Genomic DNA, 12,367 nt, shown 5'->3' on the forward strand with positions numbered 1-12,367 from the left:
AAAAGGAAAAATAAGGAAGAAAGTGGCGCTGAATAGTTTAATCCAAGGCTGTGACAGAATTAGCTAACAAATTTACTAAGCCAACAGCAATTATTTTTGAAAGGCCCTGGAGAGGCCTGAGGCATCAGAAGATTGGAAAAGGCAGGCAAACCTTTATGCAGAAAAGACAAAAGGAGCGATCCTGGCAATTACTGCATGCTAAACCTAATGCCATCACAGAACAAATGTCAACACGAAAATCCATACATACCTTCATGCCAGCAGAAACCCTAAAATAAGCAGGTTCACTGGGGATGTGCAAAGAACAAAAGATGTCAAACAAACCTGAGTGTTTCTGATAGAATTAGAAAGTGAATGGGCAGGCGGAAGAGTCAATGTGGTATCTTTGGTCTGGAGGAAAGCATGTACTACAGCATTTCGCAGAACTGGAATGGGCTGAGGTTTGAACACTGTCGGGGGACCGAACGTCTGTAGCTAAAGGAAAGGATAAATGACAGCGTCACCACTGGGGACTGGCATTAGGACAGGGTTTTTTAACAGTTTAATTAATCTAGAAGAAGGGAGTAAACGTGCATATTAATGCAATCTGCAGGTGATACCAAACTGGGCTACGAATATCAGCAAGGACAGACATAACAGGAAGGGACTGAGACACACTAGAAGTACTGTCCCCAAAGAGACTCAAGCTCAGTAAAAATCAACTAGGGAGTGTGACGATGCGGTTCTGGCGGGACCCAACTGAGAGTGCCAATCCCGGAAAAACTGCTTAGAGCAAGGCAGTTACAGCCCCAGCCTGGGGGTCCTTTGCACACCCAGGCAAACCAAACCAGCCAATCGGAGACAACTTCAGTCTCACCCACTGGCTAACCACAAGTCACACAAGCAATTCCCTTAGACACTCCAGTTTCCCAGTATCACCACCAGCGCCACTCGTCCTGGGGATGAATGGTTATGAAAACCAACACCCCAGTAAAAGAAAAGTGGTTCTCTCGATCCCGAAGGACCAAGCTTCAGTCTCAGGTCAATATACAGATCAGATCTTACTCACAAATCACACTGTTGCCAATCCTTTAGAATCTAAAATCTAAAGGTTTATTCATAAAAGGAAAAAGATATAGATGAGAGCTAGAATTGGTTAAATGGAATCAATTACATACAGTAATGGCAAAGTTCTTAGCTCAGGCTTGTAGCAGTGATGGAATAAACTGCAAGTTCAAATCAAGTCTCTGGAGTACATCCCCCGCTGGGATGGGTCACTCAGTCCTTTGTGTAGAGCTTCCATTTGTAGCAAAGTCCCTCCAGAGGTAAGAAGCAGAATTGAAGACAAGATGGAGGAGCTGCTGTAGCTTTTTGTGGTCTCTGCTTTCTTGGTCCCAAAGACAAGCTGTCCATCACATGGCATGGAAAAACCTTAGAGTTCTGCGGATAGGTATGTCCCTGCATACCTTGCTGAGTCACAAGATCAGTCTGCCTTCTCTCAAATGGGTTAATTGTGTAGCTGATGGTCCTTAATGAGACATCAAGCAGGCTAGGCGGAGCTGACACCAACTTGTCTGGGGTGTCACCCGGAAGCTTAGCACAAGTTTGAAACACAGACAGTCTAGAGCCAATACTTATAACTTTAACTACAAAAATGATGCATGCACCCAGACAGCATAATCATAACCAGCAACCCAGAGCCCTGTCTTAGACACTTTATTTGACCCCCTTTATACACGATTTGGTGCCACTCCAGGACCTTGGTTGCAACAATGATCTTTACAGTCCCAGTTCATGTCACTAATGTCACAAGCAGCAGTTACACTAAGGAAGACCTGACAGTCCCAGCTGGAGGCAAATTGGGTATGGGTGAAATGGGACCAAGACACCAAAGTATGTGATGTGGGGATGTGGAGGCCTCCCACCAAAGATCCTGAAGGTCAATTGTAGCCCCTTTCTATAGATATCAGCGAGACTCACCTAGGACCAAGCATTATGCGCTCAGCACCTGAAAGGTATCAGTGACTTATCACAGGAATTCAGAGAGGAGACAGCAAGAGTGATTAAGGGGAAGAATTTTTCAAAGACACAAATGGTATCTAGGTACATAACTCCTGTTGACTTTCAATGGGAATTAGTCACCTTGTGCCTTTGAAAATTTTCCCCATGGATTATAGGGATTGACAAATAAGAAAAGATTAATAGATTCAAAAATGATTACGTTTGGCACAGCAATGCCACAATGAGGTATAATATCTTACACTAAGTGCCCTTCATCTAAATAGATCCCAAAGTCTTCAGCTGCTCTACACAGAAATCACTTCGCTCACCACTAAAGAACAGCCACATCTGGGTTGAAATGAAGCAGCTGTTGAGGACATGAGCAAAATAGACTACTTAATTCCTCCCTGATTTTAACACTCCCCAACACCCATCTATAGCTATATCAACAATTAATTTCAAAATATTCCAACTACATAAGTCATAATATCCTAGAATGTCCCATTGCTCTGAGATGAGACTGACTGTGGCACACAGCACAGCATTATGGCATCAGTGTGTACCTATGAAGAAGAAAATGAGAGGTGAGATACACTGTACTTCAGGTTTTAAGAACCCTTTATTTTAGTTCATGCAATGTGAGAAGATGAATGCGTCTGTCTGTGTGCTGGACTCAGTAAAATAATCTCATCTAGAAAAAATCCAAAGCAAGTCTTCACTGATGCTATTGAGGATGTGAATACAGTTTCAAAAGTTTACACAGCAGTACCGAAGGGTGGAAAGACAGACGAGATATATTAGACAAGGTGATCTGTGTTTCGGGCAATGTTCCTCTTCTCCCTGTGCCATCCGACCCAGGGGCTGGTTTTGTTCAACATCTTTATTAATGATCTGGATGACGGGATGAATTACACTCTCAGCAAGTTCACAGATGACACTAAGCTAGGGGGGAGAGGTAGATATGCTGGAGGATAGGGATAGGGTCCAGAATGACCTAGAAAAATTGGAGGATTGAGCCAAAAGAAATCTGATGAGGTTCAACAAGGAGAAGTGCAGAGTCCTACACTTAGGAAAGAAGAATCCCATGCATCGCTACAGGCTGGGGACTGACTGGCTAAGCAGCAGTTCTGCAGAAAAGGACCTGGGGATTACAGTGGACAAGAAGCTGGATATGAGTCAGCAGTGTGCTCTCATTTCCAAGAAGGCCAACAGCATATTGGGCTGTATTAGTAGGAGCACTGCCAGCAGATCGAGGGAAGTGATTATTCGGCACTGGTGAGGCCACACCCTGGAGTATTGCGTCCAGTTTTGGTACCCCTACTACAGAAGGGATGTGGACAAATTGGAGTGAGTCCAGCGGAGGGCAATCAGGTTGGTCAGGCATGCCTTGCCTTTGGTGAATCCTTGCTGACTGTTCCTGATCACCTTCCTCTCCTCCAAGTGCTTCAAAATGGATTCCTTGAGGACCTGCTCCATGATTTTGCTGGGGACTGAAGTGAGGCTGACTGGTCTGTAGTTCCCCGGGTTCTCTTTCTTCCCTTTTTTAAAGATGGGCACTATATTTGCCTTTTTCCAGTCGTCCAAGACCTCCTCCGATCGCCACAAATTTTCAAATTTTCAAAGATCATGGCAATCACATCAGCCAACTCCCTCAGCAGTCCTTGCCTCTCTGCTGAGGGTGCAACAAATAGGACAACTGTGACAGTGGCTCTTGTGGTGCAAACAGCTGTCTGACAGAAATAATACTGAGGTAATATTCATTTCAAGTAGTTCACTGAATAACTACTGGATGGTAACTTTCAATCACTAGCAACTTAAGACAAACTGGAACCCAAGAGCGAGGCAGACAGGCTCTGCAAATCCCACTGCCAATCTTGAGCCACGCCACCCCCTCAGTACACAGGCTTGACAAATGCGTCATTTTACTAGGACTCGCTCTGTGTCATCAGTTTTCTTCCTTCACATTAACCACTGCTACAGGGTCTCTTTCCTAGAGAAGCTCTTTAAGTTAGGTTAAAAACTTTGTCTTGTTTTCAAGCACGAGCGGATATTGAAAGCCTGATGTCTAAGAGCTCTAGCCTTCTGAGGCTTTTCCTGTGGAAAGTATTGTGAATTATTCTGTAGCTTTTTTCCCCATTGCCTGTTACGATGCCTCCTCCCTACAGCACAATTCTGAATTCTCTCAATACTTTTCTTCAGTTCACAGTGAAACAGGCAGACAAATGATGAGTTAGTTGAAGTTGCACACTGATGATTCTTCTTCTGAGTTAACGTTTCTGGCCTGACCAGAAGGACTAAACCCCAGTAATCGATTCACTTTCCATCATGCCATGGAAGAAGCAAAGGAATAACTCCCAGCACTTTTAACTGAAAAGGGCCCAAGATGTAGAGAACTCACAAGATTTGACACGTTTACAATTAACTTAAATTTGAAAATGGCATCAAATTTTTGACCTAATTTGAACAGCTCCCCTAGAAGAGAAAGAATCACAGAAGAACTAGCAGATGCTGTGCCTGTGGATCACCCCTGGTGCCACTGCACTGATGGCACTAATGCTAGAGGCTGGAGTACGGGGAGCACCGAACTCGAAAGCAGGGTTAGAGGACACAATCATCAAAACACCTGAGCCCTGTCTACACTACAAGTTTCACTGAGCTCCACTGGTGGTGCAGTGTGGGTATGCAATTAGCAAGAGTATACACAGTCTGAATGTGCCCTCTCCTTACCAATGGGATTCGTGTAATCAACGAGCACTGTCAGAGGTGTTTGGCCAGATGCTAGCCTGCCCCCACATCTGCTTTCCAATACCACTATTAGCAGAGTTGTGTCTAGACTCGCAATGTTTTTCTGTGATTGTGAATTTCCTTGATTTTGGCAGCGTGTCTTCTAACTCTAAAGGCCTTTCCTAAATGTAGTTTTCAAATGTTTATGTTTCCTACTCCCCCATCCCCCAATGCACCCTCCACAGTAATTTTTGGTGCTTTGAACATTTCAGGAATTTAACTACATAAATAGCTACCCTAATCTTGTAACAACATACTAAATTACATAATTGCCATTAGGATGGGTAATTACACAGTGCACATATGAAACAGACAGCTTTCCACATCACAGCCATGTCAAAACATTTTATTTACAGAACATCAGAAGTAGCAATTCCACAGACCGTATACAATTTTATTTTAAAACATAAAATTGTTTTTGAGATATGGCTGTATAAAAATAGCATTGGAAAAAACCCTTCCTATGTTTGTACTTATTTATTTTGCAAAGAAATAATACAATTCCAGACTCTGGCCTTTGGGAGATGGTTTCAGCACAGAGCTAATTTTTACAGCCCTGAAAATGGCTGTGCTGTCTTACAGCAGATACATTATTGGGCTTCACTGAAATGTTTTCCTGAAGTAGAGCTCACAGACGAAGTCAAAAACTTAGTCATGATTGAGATTTTTGCTTTGTTAATGACCTGTTAATTGCAGAACTACAAGTGTTCTCATTGAGTGAATCATAACTATCTCATAAAGCCATAGCTTATTAATCACAGTTATGAAAATAGCTCTGAATTACATGTAAGTTTTATTTTTGTTTTCAGACAAAACCTCAGATTTATAACTTTTAATGTCAGAAAACCTTTCAGTGTGCTGTATGGAGAAATACAGGGAGCCTAGCAGTCAATTACTGAAAAAAGGATAGATACTTCTCTAGAATTTTTGGGGAAATGGATGAAGTTTTTATTAGCTGTTGGTTACACAGCCAGTTTTAAAATGAAAGAGACAGTAAGCTGAAATCAAAGTTTAAGCACCACTGTACAGATTTGCATAAATATCACTTGAGGTTACTCCAATGCTGAGATGTGGACTGAAACTTGGGTTCAGTGCTTGCTGACCCAAATCCTGTAATGACCCAGAACTGCAGACTGATTTGGCACAAGCCTAATTACATGTTTACAGCACAAGCAAAATTGCCCAGATAAATTTCTTCAGCGTGGCTAAAATGAGACTCAGTTAAACAAGGGGTGGAGCTGAATCAATCAAGATACAACAATAACTGAAACACTGTCAAACCCTAATTATCAAATAAATGTTGAAAATCATTTAAAAATTTAATTTAGTAGTTTTAGTACAACTGAACTGCTGGTTCCATTAAAAAACCCCAGTTTTGCAGAGGTTTTACACGGTTTAATTTGCAGCAGGATTAAACCTGACATAAGAGCTGGCATTTGATTCAATACTATTCACTGCTCTATACTAATGCAACTGCAAAGTGTAATATACTTGCAGGATTATACACACCGTGTCACAACAGATGAGCTCATAAACAGCCGATAATGTGCATGCGCGCGCACACACACACACACACACACAGTCTCTTGATACCATCATCTCAAAGACAGGCTGCTACACTTGAAATCACCATATTTTAGATGAAGCGAAAACAACGTCCAATCACACTTGCAAGAGCATGCTATAGATTTCAACCATTTTCATCTAGGAAATTCTGGCCCTTCTGAGAAGCAGAATGGCTTTTCAGATTTGAATGGAATCACTACAGAATCGTTCCGCCCCCCTGACACAGCCCTACACTAGCCTGCCCCCACATTACTGGCAGGGAGAGGGCTGGCTGTGTGGAAGATCCCTGTGGTAGCAGCCCTGGAACAAGCCAGGAGACAGGCTGCGATTCCAGGTTCTCCCTAACCCCACCTCCACGAGCAACTTCCCTTTTCTTATCATCATCATCATCTGTACTGTGGTCCCCCAACAGGATTCAGGCCACGCAGTGCTGAGCACCGGGCAACGAAAGGTAACAACGGGATCCCTACAAGCGAAACAGAGAGGGTAGCTATTATCAAGCTGCCTGCAGCGTCAAATGGAGCCTGCACCAGCCACAGGATTGACGCAAGAGAGGGGGACGTTAGCTGGAGGAAGCCAGTGTGGCAGCCAGTTTAAACGGAGACTGCTAAGTGGACAATACTCACTCTCCCTCCAGTTTAGCTAATTCTATATTTATTTCCAGCTGGAACAAGCACTCCTTAAATCCTGGCAGCAATGACTGGGGCAGTTAGAAAGGAGTCAAAAGTGCCACCATCTTGGAAAACATCGGGATGATCCAGCAGCGCCCTCCTCCAAGCTCTTCTTCAGCACTTCTCTCTCTCCAGGCAAACCCCTACGCCTCCCCTTTAAGAAACGGTACCAGCCACAAACTCAAAAATTCTCAGAACCACCATGACACTTCCAGCACCAGCAAGAGAGGCTGCAGTCATCTCTCGTCCTCCACTCCACTAATGAGCTTGTAAGCATCACTACCCAGGTCAGCTCTTCACCTAGACCAGTGGCTCTCAAACCTTTTTGTATGGTGACTTGTTTATATATTTAACACCCTTATACATGCTGGAGGCAAAGTGGGACTTGGGGTGGATGGCGGCACCCCCCTCCCCATGTAATCACCTCGTGACCCCCTGAGGGGTCCCGACCCCCAGTTTGAGAACCTCTGACCTAGACTGTGATGGAAGTGCCCTATTAGGTCTGATCCTGCAGTATGGGAGAGTTTAATGGAGGGTTTGCACAGTGAGAAAATCGTCACCAAAGAGCGCTTTGTTCCATCTATTTTGTAACCAATAACTCCTGATTCAGACTCTACAGGGATGTGACACTGCCTCCCACTGCCAGGTGGGAGAATTGCAGTTTTTTTCAAGTAACTGGCTAAGATTGTGGGTCTTTGGCTCTTTAGTTTACATTTTTAACTGGGACTTTGTTCATTTTCCAACTCACCAGATCCCAAGAGGGCAGCTCAGAATCTCCACCAGGCAGTGGGAGGCAGTGTCACATCCCTGTAGAGTCTGAATCAGGAGTTATTGGTTACAAAATAGATAAGAGGGCACAGAGCACAAGAACAATGAAGTAGATAATGTTTTCACCCCTCTAGCCAGAAGGCCGATAATGCAACCTATGTGAATATTTGGCTTCTGCATTTCGGAGCAGACAGATTGCTCTGGGAGAAACTGCCTGTCTTATTGTCTTGTTTTTACCTGTTTGGGAAGCCATACTCCTGTTCGGTCCTGCTCCCAGACCTATCTAGCATCACTCCATCCAACCCTAGTCAAAACAAACTTTAATAGCTCATTTCTTGTAAACTTGTAGACAATGGGGACTTCTCCAGTAGGCTCAGGGCAGGGAATCGTTTTAAACGGTTATTCCATGATTGATGAGAACTTGGGTTAACATTTGAGAAAAATATTTTTAAAAGCTGAATTCTCACATAACACTTCAAAGTGTGGTTGATGGGGCCAGAAATGCCTCCACTCCATTTATTTTCTGAGCCAACACTAAGCCTCCCGACAAAGCTAATTAAATCATAGGGAAAGGCATCTGACAACGTCCAGCAGACTCAAACGCAGTCTTAATCGTGGCCTCTGGCAGAAAGTTCACATTCTACTGGGGAGCAACTTTATATTAAATCGCACTGAAATCTTCTGCCCTTGACTGACTCCTTTCCAACAGCTCCAGTTACCGCTGCCTAGACTGAAAGAGCGCTTTGTTCCAGCTGGAAGAAAGTTTAGAGTTAGCTGAAATGGAAGGAGGAGTAAATCTCCATGCCCCAACCAAACAAGATGACATCCATTGCATCCTCCACTTTTAACAGAGGCCAGAAAAAGGGCATCTTCTTGGCAGTATTAGACTCAACCACTCTACTGGAAAACCACTGTTAGCTGGGATTAAACCACCTTGCACTCATCAAGGGTTGATCATTGCAATGTATTATTGTGTGAGGAGAGACTGTTGAAGTCCATGGCTCAACAGTCTCGTGTACTATAGCACAGCCCTGACAGCAACACGAGCTAGCTTTCCTGCCAGAGCTAAAGGTGGGAACTACACCAAGGGCCATGAAGGGTCACTGTGAAACAGGAATGAAGGGAATACAAGGGTTCTTTGTCAACTCTCCAGCAAGGACGACTCTTGAATCTTCTTAGATGTTTGCTTCTGTTTTAATGTCTTACTTAGTATGTGTTTTAGTAAAATCCATACAAAAATATCAAGATAAAAACGTAACTGGTCTTGAGAGCTGGATTCACAGACACGAGATTGGCTTGCAGGTCTCTAAAGGAAGAGGACTGGGAGAAGTCAAACATATATGCAAAGGCAACGCCATGTACAGATCCAAAGCACACCACTGATACAAAGTGCAGCATAGGTACCGGGGATAAGGCCGAGATTGTAAAGGCACATCATAAATACTCTGTGATAGCTGGCACTGGGTTTGATCCATAACGTCCCGAGGCTGCTTGTCATTATTATTACCAGTTTATTATGTGCCTTGATTTAAAGGAAACTGACGAAAGATTACTGTTAAAACTATTTCCGATAACTGATTACACGGCCTGTATTTACAGTGCTATTTCAGCCTCAATTTTGATCAGCTTTTGTTGATTTATAACACTGTCACCCACTTTAAGAGCCTGCAGTCAACTGTATTATACAGTAGGTAATGAATAGACTCACTATTTCAGATCAAAGGATGAAGCTCCATTAGACAACAATTGCATGAAGTGGAGCTTAAAAAAAATATAGCTATTAACCCTCTGTCTCCCGGAGAGCTGTGGACTGGGATTTCTACTTTATTAGCTATTGACAGGGTAAGGTTTGCTGCAAGCCGCTCTGAATCAACACGTAAAAACCAACTCATTGTCCTCATGTAAGTTTCAAGGAGGAAAGGGTTCTGCTCCCCTCAAAGGGTCACATTATGCTCCACAGCTGGATGGAAAGAGAAAAGAAAACTCTGGTTGGGCAGCCCAAGAGAGTTGTTACTACATGAATAAACCAGTGGCTGGGCTAAATGCCAGTGAGCCAGTGGAGGCTGCAGAACAAGGGTGTGCACAAGGGGGGATTAAATAGGGGCTCAGGTCCCTCCAATCATCATCAGGTGCACAGAACTTCTCCAGCCCCAGGGCTGAGGCCAGGGGGAGGGCAAGCTCCTCCTGGCTCCAAGGCCATGACCGGGGGTAGGAGGGACTCAGCGAGGGCACAGAACCGGGTCTCTCCAAAGAGGTCACACCCCTGCTGCAGAACCATCGCAAGATCACTGTCCCACTGTGGTCTATGTACAGCACAGGCTGTAAAAACAAACAAAGTAACTGGGCAGACAAACAAAAACTCGTGTGGTTAGTGCTCACTCTTCTTCCATAACACCCAGGAGAAGGGAGTCAACAGTGATATAAATAACAATAAAAGGCTTCCACGTTATTCCCTGCTGCGGGGTTTCCCTGGGCACCTCTAATCCAGTAAGTTGTACATTTTCCCAGAAGAAATGCTCTCCTTTTGTGCCATATACAAGGCCAAGCATATTGCTGGTGCTTAATGAGCAATAATAATGGATGATTCCATACGGACATAGCGCCAGCTGAGAATAAGAGTCAAGTTAGAATGACATTAGAATTTTAGAAAGAACTTTATTTCCTGACAGCTGAGGAATAAAAATGGTGGAAAGAGCAGTTCCAGCAAACAATTCTGGAAGGGCTGTCGCTTGTATCCTTGAGAGAGAGACAGGGATACATAGAGAAAGAAGAATTAAATACAAATGGATACGAACAAGCCCAAAGTGTTCTGATAATCATGATGATTGGTTGGTTTGTGCCAATTAAGAAGATTCTACTGTAATGTGTAGCCTCAAACTATTTTTCAAAGCAAAACCTTTACCACTGAAATGCTGTTCATGTTTTAAATGAAGCACTGACCAGCAGCTGTGGGATTCACTTTGCTCTTTGTATTTTTGCTTTTTGTATAAAAACAATGCCTGGTGCTGCATGCAGATCAGGTACAACGTGTGCAGCAAAGTCTTCTCAGAATAGACAAGGAAATGAGAACATATGGCAATTTAGCTCAAGCTCTTGCAATCAGCCCCCCTCATTGTCTGGGACCAAAGACACTAACTTTTTTTAAAGAAAGAAATTATCTCTTTTGATCAAGGGTTTTTGTGGCTCTCAACGAGGCAAAATTTGGCTTTCCGTGCCAGCAAGCCATCCTCTGTTAATTCCACCTGGTGCTGAATTCTCTGTTGTAAAGGTGGTGCTTCTGCCTTGCTGGGAATCATGGAGGCAGACACAGGCTGAACACCTTTGTTCATATTAACTTTAGATTGATGTAGGGGGTTTCTTATAATGTGTGCTATGGTAGCGCCCATGGGCTCCAATCAGGATCAGAGCTCCACTATGCCGAGCACCATACAAACATAATAAAGGACAGTTGCAGCCCTAAAGAGCTTACATTACTGTATCTGTATGTATTCCCCCACCCCCGCTTTCCACAGCACTCCCATAAGAAGGGCTGTGTAAGTCATGGGAGCTTGATTATAAAGTGTTACAGGTTTCACCATGTCATTTATGGACTGAACTTGTTATATCCAACTTCAATTATATGTGAAATGAATCAAACTTTTGCAGGGGGAGCAAGAAGGAATTTGGCACATTAAACAATTTGACTTCTCAGCACAGCCTTTGACAAAACAGCCTATTCCAATGCTAAGCTCGGAGCAGACACTGCTCTTGCTCAAAGAGGGAAACACAGTAGGCATGTGTCTAGAAGGGGCAAGGGAAATCAAGCAAACTCACTTAATCAGCACCACTTATGTGTCAACTTCAGGCTGAGACCTGTCCCGTTTACTGCTCCAGTTCAGAACACCTGGGGCTCACTTAATGCCCTTAAGTTTTAGGTTGGATATTAGGAAAAACTATTTCACTAGGAGGGTGGTGAAGCACTGGAATGGGTTCCCTAAGGAGGTGGTGGAATCTCCTTCCTGAGAGGTTTTTAAAGTCAGGCTTGACAAAGCCCTGGCTGGGATGATTTAGTTGGGGATTGGTCCTGCTTTGAGCAGGGGATGGGCCTAGATGACCTCCTGAGGTCCCTTCCAACCCTGATATTCTATGATTCTATAAACGCCGGGCGGGTGGAATGGGGCAAGCCTCCAACCCTGACCCTGCTTCGCCCCATCTCAACCAAGCTTCACAATCATCATTGGGGAGAACAGTATTAAATTCTGTGTTTTAATCTATTTAAAACTTATACAGTATATGTATAGAATGTCTTTTGTCTGGCAAAATAATTTTCCCACATATTAATTCTTATAGGGAAATTGGATTCGCTTAACATCGTTTTGCTTAAAGTAGCATTTTTCAAGAACATAACTACAACATTAAGCGAGGAGTTACTGTATTGATGGACCTGTCTTCCATAAACTTATCTCATTCTTTTTTGAACCCAGTTATAGTTTTGGCCTTCACAACATCCCATGGCAAGCAGTTCCACCATGGTTTGACTGTGTGCTGTGTGAAGAGGTATTTCCTTCCTTCCTAAGTACATTACATCTACACAGTTACCTTCATCAACCAAACCTGTA

The 12,367-nt window shown here is 43.6% G+C and overlaps 1 protein-coding gene and 1 long non-coding RNA gene across 13 annotated transcripts in view; one reads left to right on the top strand and one right to left on the bottom strand.

The window, feature by feature from the left end:
• The window catches only part of PTPRF (protein tyrosine phosphatase receptor type F), a 404,201-nt gene that overhangs the window by 176,907 nt on the left and 214,927 nt on the right, over window positions 1–12,367 (bottom strand). The gene's annotated exons all lie outside the window — the stretch shown is intronic.
• On the top strand, window positions 6,354–8,712 carry LOC120370827. Its single transcript, XR_005583974.1, has 2 exons — window positions 6,354–7,270; window positions 8,479–8,712. It is a non-coding gene; the product is annotated as an uncharacterized LOC120370827 (long non-coding RNA).

This window comes from Mauremys reevesii, linkage group 8 (assembly GCF_016161935.1).
Source record: "Mauremys reevesii isolate NIE-2019 linkage group 8, ASM1616193v1, whole genome shotgun sequence".
Classification (NCBI taxonomy): domain Eukaryota; kingdom Metazoa; phylum Chordata; order Testudines; family Geoemydidae; genus Mauremys; species Mauremys reevesii.